The sequence below is a fragment of the Acanthaster planci genome, linkage group LG14 (assembly GCF_054643075.1).
Source record: "Acanthaster planci isolate LZ-2023a linkage group LG14, COTS_SCS, whole genome shotgun sequence".
NCBI lineage: Eukaryota > Metazoa > Echinodermata > Asteroidea > Valvatida > Acanthasteridae > Acanthaster > Acanthaster planci.
This window is the reverse complement of record NC_141790.1, coordinates 101578-109865: the sequence shown is the minus strand read 5'-3', so window position 1 is coordinate 109865 and position 8288 is coordinate 101578. Positions and strand designations below refer to the sequence as shown.

The window sequence follows — 8288 nt, the reverse complement described above, 5'->3', positions numbered from 1 at the left end:
ATAGAAATAGTGCAAAATCCGACCGAAATAGCGCCGCCTGTTTTTTTTACTGGAAATTCAAAATCATGGCCAAAAGATCACTTTTCGTTTCAATTTCATGGGGGTTAGCCACGAAAATCTTTCATGGAAGATACCCCCAAAGCAGCAGTAAAACTAAGCGCTCATTTCTGAAATTGTAGCCGCCTGTCTCTATCCAAAATAGGCCCGCAATTTGGGGGCTTTTGTGAAAGAAATACCCCGAACTGGAAACTACCACTCCCAAATTCGGGATTTATAGAAATATTTCTATGATACCTCCCGATTATGGCATGTCTTATTTTAAAACCCCCGTGGGATCACACAATATTAATGAGCTCGCGCGCAGAAATACACAACGATTTGGTGGAATGCGCCCTACAACGTTTTACGTATATTCATGGTGAAGTTCTCCATCTTGCGCCGCTAGGCGGCGCTATACGATCTTTGGTCTGCGCAAAATTTGAAATGGGAAAACAGGACACGACAAGTTTGGGATCACTCCTTGGTATGTTTGTAAAGGTACGCTAATTGTCCAAATACAAAAGGATTTGCACGGAATCATGCAAATACATTCTGTTTGTGGATTTTTTAAAGTTTCCATGATTGACTTAGTAGTTTACAGTTTATTGAGTTGTATGTAGTCTGACATGTTACAGCAGAAAAGTGATGTGTCTACGTCTGTGCATGGAGGTAGAATCACACGGTCTGTGCATTTTCTACATGTCCTTTCTCATTATGGCACTCACTCAAGGGGCAACTCACCATTCACTTTGTACAGGGATTTGCATGTTTTCCTCCTTTTTTGCTGCAACATGATAAATTTAACTGAAACCTTTTCGGTACAGTGTTGGAGATATTCATAGCGCATAAACAGTGGATTTTAAGGCACATTTGATGTAAAGCTAAGGTTCCGCATAGGCCTATGTCATTTCGACTATTTTTGGAGGTGGAAGTGTTTATACTAAAGATCGTATAGCGCCGCGTAGTGGTGCAAGATGGAGAACTTCACCGTGAATTTACGTAAGCCGTTGTAATCGCATGGGCGCCATATGAGCAAGCGATACACCTGCCCCATGCACATTAATGCACAGGCGCAGGCTACGGCAGGCACATACATAACTGTACAAAGCATACCTCAAAGGCTGGATTCAAAAAACAGATAGCATTGCAACCCCGTATAAACAATCATGGCCACAAGTCACACAAATTGGTGACTTTAGAACATCCTGTAGGCATACCTCACAGTTCTTGGGGTAAACCTCCTAAATAGGGCGAATATCTGTTCCCCATCAATCCCGTTAGTACTCTCAGCCTGGACCTGCCACCTAGCCCAGATTGGATGGCGCTCTCTGTCTCTCTGTTAGGGTCATGTACATGTATGAGACCTGGGTGGCACCATGAGAGGGCGCAATTTTCCTAGCAGCGGTGGCTCCTTTGGTGGGAACTGCACCACAGGAGACTATGAAGTACATGCGTCATGGTTGTGTCGCTACCAGTAAATGAACTCTCCTCACCAACATACATGACATGGCTCTTTTTGACCAATGAGGGGGTGCTTCTGCTCAAGGCGGATAGACCTACATGTACATTTCAGAAAGAATTCCATGATGTATGATGATGTACACTTATCCGGGCTTTTCTTCCCAACTCTAGAACTGAACATCTCTTCATTATCTTCTTCACTCATCATCCTGTAATTGGCGCTAAATGCGCTGTTGGATGATCAGATGAATAAATAAAATAAATGCAGATGTAATATGGATCAGGCTTGACAACCTTTGCACAAATGGACCATGGAGGAAGAAACCTTATGACAATGGTCTGAAATGTTTAGGTGTTTTCTAAGTGAATACCAGCAATATTTTCACTGGAAAATTTTGACCTTTCAGGACACTATTTTATTGCTTTGAGATGGCTGGTAGTACTTATACTAATAATTTTAGGTCACTGTAGGGGAATGTTAGTGGCATCAGTAATGGATTTCTGTCCATACATCAACGGTAGGCCTACAAGGCCCTACACCTCGACTGATATCGACGATATCAAGTAATTGCGCCATTTCATCTTGAATGTTAGTGTCCCCTCACGTGGCGCACTTGACAAAATTGCCAAAAACCCCACATAAACATTTGAAAAGTTCTGTAAACTTCTATTACTACCTCAATTTACATACGCTTAAACAAAAGTTTGTTTTTTATTATTTTTTTATTTTGGGCCAGGTTTAGAAGTGTCTATTTTTCACTGTAAGGAAAAAAAATTGAGCCAAAATAAAAACTTCATTGGAAAGTTGTAGTGGGTGAATAAAATCAGGAGGTTTGAATTACACTGTAGATTAGTGGGAGTTTGATGAAATTTAGCTTACTTTGAAATTTGAGGTAAAAATGTTGCTCCAGCAACCACTGGAGGTAAAAATCAAACTGCGCCAAAGTTAGGGGGTGCGCAGTTAGGGGACTTCAACAATAAATGAGGGATGTTGCTGTTACAACAGTAAAAGCTGAAGGGATGCATTGTTTTTGTTTTTGGTTTTTATTGTAGGAGGAAGTCATTAAGAGAAGATGATGGAGCAAGGAGTGGCCAATGAGTGGGCAGCATCAGTGGAGAGCACAGAACCTGAGTAAGTTCCTTCCCAGCACCAGGTTATTCAATGACAAGCTGGATTGAGAAAGTGAACTTTATTCCTGCAAGTTTACTCATTTTTCCCCGTACTATTACATGTGTCTAAATGCCATCCTTCCTAGATCCTTCAAAATCCACCAGGAGATTTGTGGAAGATTGAGGAAGGTAGAGCCCAGCCCAGCCTCTTTGAATGCAAATGGGACTTGATGTGTCCATAGAATTTTGGAGAATGTATCATTCCGGGGGGATTTTTTAGGATTCGTAAAGGTTTCCAGGAACCACCGTTGTTCTATGCTGTCCTTTCGTCTTGCTGCTTAACTGATCATTACTTTGTCTACACTTTGTCAGCTGCGACAAGTTTGGCCTCGCAGAAAATGGTGATGATGACTCTGATGTTAGCCGTAGCACAGACAGTGAAGGTAAGTACATGTACTTTGTCCAAAGACTGTGTGTAAATAGGCCCTAGATATCAGAAACAAAATGAACAATTCTATACAAAACCTGTGTACTGTGACTTCCTTTGTCCGACAAATTTGACAATTTAATGCAGCTTTCCACTAAGGAAAGATACTGCTTACATTTTTTCGTTGTCAATTTTTTTAGGATGAAAAAAAGCATAGAAATATGAGTTAAAATTGCAAACCAAAATTTTACAATAAGGTCAATTGAAACTCAAACATGCAATTTCAAGGGTTATTAGTAAAATTTAAAAAATATTTCTATATCCTGGTTCCTTTAAATTGTGCCTGAATTCAGCATCTGGCAAACATTCTCATATTCAGTTGAATGCAGCTACACCTTGTCATCCCCTGAACTGATGAATTATAGAAACTGCTAGTGTCTGTGCATTGTGTCAATGCTTACATTTCTAATAGTGATTTTCAAAAATTTGAGATGGCACCTGCTTGAAATAATTGTTTCTTCATGATGACCGTTTGCAAGAAAGAACAGTTTCTCACAGAATTTAGTCCTCTATCTAAATCAAGTGTGCATTTCAACAACAATTTTGGATACCTCTTGGATAACTCCAAATGATAGACTGTACAGTACTTTTAACCCATATGTCCTTGTACAGGGTTCCCACAGTCATTGAAAATCCTGGGAAAAGTTATCCAGGAAAGCATGAAAAACTCACAGAAAATTAGTCTGAGGAAAAGTCATGGAAATCAAGATCATACAAGGGTGATTTTCATGGTGGTTATGGATAGTGGCTATGGTAGTCTTTGTTTATTATACCAAACAAATTTCTGTGCAGAGTGGCATTACATTCCATGGAAATTGTCATATTTTAGTTCTGGAAAGTGCGGGAAAGGTCACTGAATTTGATTTTCCGATTTCGGGGGAACCTTGCTTGTAACAATCAGGGCCCAATTTCATTGCGCTGCTTGGCATGCGATTTCACGCTTACAGTAAGTAAACAGTAATGCATCCTAACCTTGGTGGACGGGAAAGATTTGCTTAAACTTAGTGATGTAACAACAGAAATTTCTATCCGCACGCAACCATTAGCACAACCACCCCGAGCAGTGCCATGAAATAGTGCTCAAGGTTTTGCATATTTTCAGCTGAAGTAGCACAGTTTTTCCTCTGTGTTCAGAAGCCCCATGAAATTGGGCCCTGACCCCACCCGGCCTGTTACCCCCTGCGCTCCCCAGCACTTTATGATTTTATGGATGTAACAGCAACCCACAAGAAGAGTCTTTGTAGTGATGGGTTGAAATGTGGATGTTTTGCTCATTTGAGGAAAATGTTATTAATACAGTGTGACTGAAAAACCTTAGGTGACCTTTTCTTGATGTTTTTTGTCATTTTCCCCCGTGTTTAGATTTGGGAAGGCCTCATTGCCAGGTGAATCTACTGCCATGGCCGCCTACATGAACATTTAGGCTGGCTAGCGTCATGGTGCGAGTGGACTGAGCGATGAAATCTCCAAAGTGAAGAGGCAGGTTACGTCATAAAGAGCACAGGTAAGAGTCCTGTGTTTCACATCATTGCTGGCTTTCTGCAAGGATGAATCTGGGAAAGTGGGAGGGGCAATTGGGGTCATGACCAAAGAAGGAGCCAAAATTGTTTTCATTTGAAAATATGAAAGGATCTTTTTGGTCTATTTAATTTCCCTTCTTTTGAAAAGTGGAAATGTAGCCTAACCCCTCAAACAATTTTAAAAATTTTAAAAAAAAATTGGCCCCCAGAATCAAGTTTGTCCCCCGTCCTGGAAAATATTGAGTCCTGGACCCACACTTGGGTGTTTGTGGCTAGCTTTTAGGGCAACCTAGGGATGGTTGTGTGCATTGTGTCAACCCCAGCAAGACGATAGGGATGAGGTTAAACCGTTGTCACCAGGGCAAGCTAGTTTAATGCACCCACTCTACTGGAATTGTTCACATTTTCCTGACCTAAACTTCCTTTTCCTTCCTGTGGGACTTCACAGAGATGATTCATGAGGATGCCAAGGAAAGGAAGTAACTCAGATAGATGCCAGTCCTCGCCTCCATCACTGAGGAGGAACAGTTTCCAAGATTGCATGAGGGAGCCTCATCGGAATCTTAGGCACTCAGATTCACAAAAAGGCAAGGAAAGGACTCAGTCTTGTCAGAGATGCTGTTCCTTGCTTCCACCTTAGTGATGGAGCAAGTCTATCTGCATTTGTACACTACTCAAAGGATCAAACGTAGTGATTAATAATTTAAACAAATGGTATTCACATTGCAAAAAATGAGCGTCATTTAATTTGGCTAATTTCTGGCATCAAAACAAGAAACTTCCGATACAGAGTACTGAAGCCTCACAAAAGTGAAAAAAAATTGGTCAGCACCTTGCCCAGGTCCTTTATGGCCCTGAAAATGATGTATAGAAAATTGAGTTTTAACCAAGTAGTGTGAGGGCGCTGCTTATGAGTTAGAATGATGTGGCTGTAATGTGAGGGCACTGTTTATGAGTTAGAATGATATTGTGGTAATGTGAGGGCGCTGTTTATGAGTTGGAATGATGTGGCATTAATGTGAGGGCGCTGTTCATGAGTTAGAATGATGTCGTGTCAATGTGAGGGCGCTGTTTATGAGTTGGAATAATGTGGCGGTAATGTGAGGGCACTGTTCATGAGTTAGAATGATGTCATGTCAATGTTAGGGCGCTGTTTATGAGTTAGAATGATATTCTGGTAATATGAGGGCGCTATTTGTGATTCTGAATCACAGAAATGAAGCACTTTGAAGATGTATGTATCTCAGCATGAACAAATTACATGTAACTGTTGAGACCCTTTGATTCAGTAAAATAATGCAATGTCCGACGTGTTTCTGTTTGCAAATCTTCTCCCAAATCACACAGTATCTGTAAAAATGATGATTGATACAAAATCAAAATTTGTGGTTGACAGAAAATAGAAAAAAAAAAGCCTCACACTTTTCCTAAACCTAAACATAAAATGGTAAGAGGTCCAATATTTCAGTGACTTTTTCTAAAAAAGTCCTAAAGTGAGACGCATACATGTACATCATTTTACCGCAATGGGGTTGTACTGGCCACTGAGTCTCAATCATGGCATTGTACCCCCCCAACTCTGTAAGACCCGCCCAGTCTCTCATCCCCTTGCCTCAGAGTTATCCCATCATCAATTCAACTGCAAAGAGAATGAAAGGTGGCCATTTTGAAGTTGTGCAATACCTGAGCAATATACATCGCCCAATGGTTTTTTACCCTTCCAGCTAATTGGGCTCTGAAACATGACTAACCAATTGCATTGTCTCACATTCTATGGTGCTCCAAGCATGAAATAAGCTTCAGTGAACAAAAAGTAAAGTCAGTGAGCTACACACCTGCCTGAAATTTTCAAAGATAAACGTCTGATCCTTTCAAGTTTTTTGAGTAGTGCATATTGGTATACAGTACAATGCTGCTATAATGAACAGGGCTGGGTGTAGCATACCTCCCCAACTATTGCAATTTCATTGGTACTGTTCCAATCGTCGCATTTTCATTGGCCTAAAAATCAAAACGTTCCGATTTCCATTTAAAAAAGGGGGGGGGAAAGGCCTGGCAAAAGAGGGCGCTATTTGCAGAAAAAAGAGGGTGCTGATCCTATGTTGAAATGTCAGTTACACAAACATACGTGGGTGTTCTTGTTTGTGTAAAACAGATTCTCTTGTGCAGCTGCTTGTTTTGCTGTGGGCCCATAACATGGCCGTTCCAATGTCGGAGTTTATCGACATCTTAACTTTTGAGTCACTGTTATCAGTCCTCAATTTTTTTCTTTAATTTAAAGCAAATTTGTTATGTTCAGCCTCAGTGCGCAGAAAATTTGGGAGCCAAGAGGTGTGTCCCGTATACCGAATTGTTCAGTATAGTGACCATGTACTGTACTTGCATCCAAATTAATCATGACTGAAGAGGTACTCTGTAAATTGAATAGACAATTGGTCGGTTTGCTTTTGAAGAAAGACTATTGTTCACCTTTAATTTGTTTCTTTTCATCGTAATGCATAGACTCATATTAATGCACATTTAAAAAACATTCATGTTTACATTTAAGTTCTCAAGATGCTATACATGTACAGGGCGTTCTTCAAAATTTGCAAATAGTTACCATTTGGAAAGACTCTAGACACTTTGATACTTCTTCTTTTGAGGACTAAAAGCTTGTAACTGTTGCATGCTTTTAAAAATTGAATGGTGTTCCCATTCAGGCAGCGAAAATACCAGCACTGTTCATTCAACCCAGTGGCTGTTCTGAACCTCACTTTTAACAAGTTTGCCCCCCCGAACAGAGATATTGACAAATGGGAAGAACCACCGACATAGGGCTGGATAGCTCAGTTGGTAGCTCACTGGTACGATGTTCCAGAGGTTGCAGGTTCAACCTGCTCCAGTCAACTTCTTTGTTCGTCTTTATAAGTTTTTCCCGGGACACAATTCTACGTGCATTTTGTATTTTCCAAGTTGTACATCCACATTGCCAGAGCATTGGAAAAAAGTCGTTCACTTAAAATTATCACAGAACTGCTAGTTGCAAATTGTTGGCTCGGTGCTGAAAGGTCATTACTGCAAGAATGTAATTTTTGAAAAGACTCTAAGGGCCTTGCCCTGTGCACGAAAGAAACATTTTATATAAATAGTTTTTATCTTTTAGTCATAAAACATTTTAACCAATTCTGTTTCCCAAATTAATGTCTAAAACAGTATTTTTCACCAAACACCTTTTTGTGCATTCTAAGGACCTTTTAGCACTGACATGAAATTTGTCCATTTGAAAATATTACCTTGCAAAAATGCTTTGTGTGTATGTGAAACAATCACCATTTACTGCTATAACCAGTTAACTTCTATTTGCAAGTGAAATAAATGCGCTTTCATTTAAACTAGCAGAACAACTTGTTTGTACATGTATATCTATTTGTTAAACTGTAGTACTTTGCCACTTAACCCTTCTCCTAATCTGGACCATTTTACACTGCCAAAGTTTAAGGTACATTTATTTCCATCTTTAGATTTTACATGTTTAAGCCCTGCCAGTCTTTCTTCCAAGCTCCTTATCAAAAGTTCCCTCTTGGAGCCTTATACTCTCAATCTTATGAGGGCTACAATAAACCCAATAGCAATATGGAACATTAAGAAGCTATGTCCTTCAACCCCATGGGACCCTCAGAGATCTAATA

At 40.1% G+C, this 8288-nt stretch overlaps 1 long non-coding RNA gene across 2 annotated transcripts; it reads left to right on the top strand.

The window, feature by feature from the left end:
• Positions 1-422: 422 nt before the first annotated feature.
• Positions 423-8003, top strand: LOC110977878 (uncharacterized). 2 transcript variants are annotated; one of them, XR_002597999.2, is made up of 5 exons: positions 423-523; positions 2554-2632; positions 2983-3053; positions 4460-4601; positions 5066-8003. It is a non-coding gene; the product is annotated as an uncharacterized LOC110977878 (long non-coding RNA). The 2 variants fall into 2 exon arrangements; XR_015427618.1 differs by having other exon boundaries at positions 439-537.
• Positions 8004-8288: the final 285 nt, after the last annotated feature.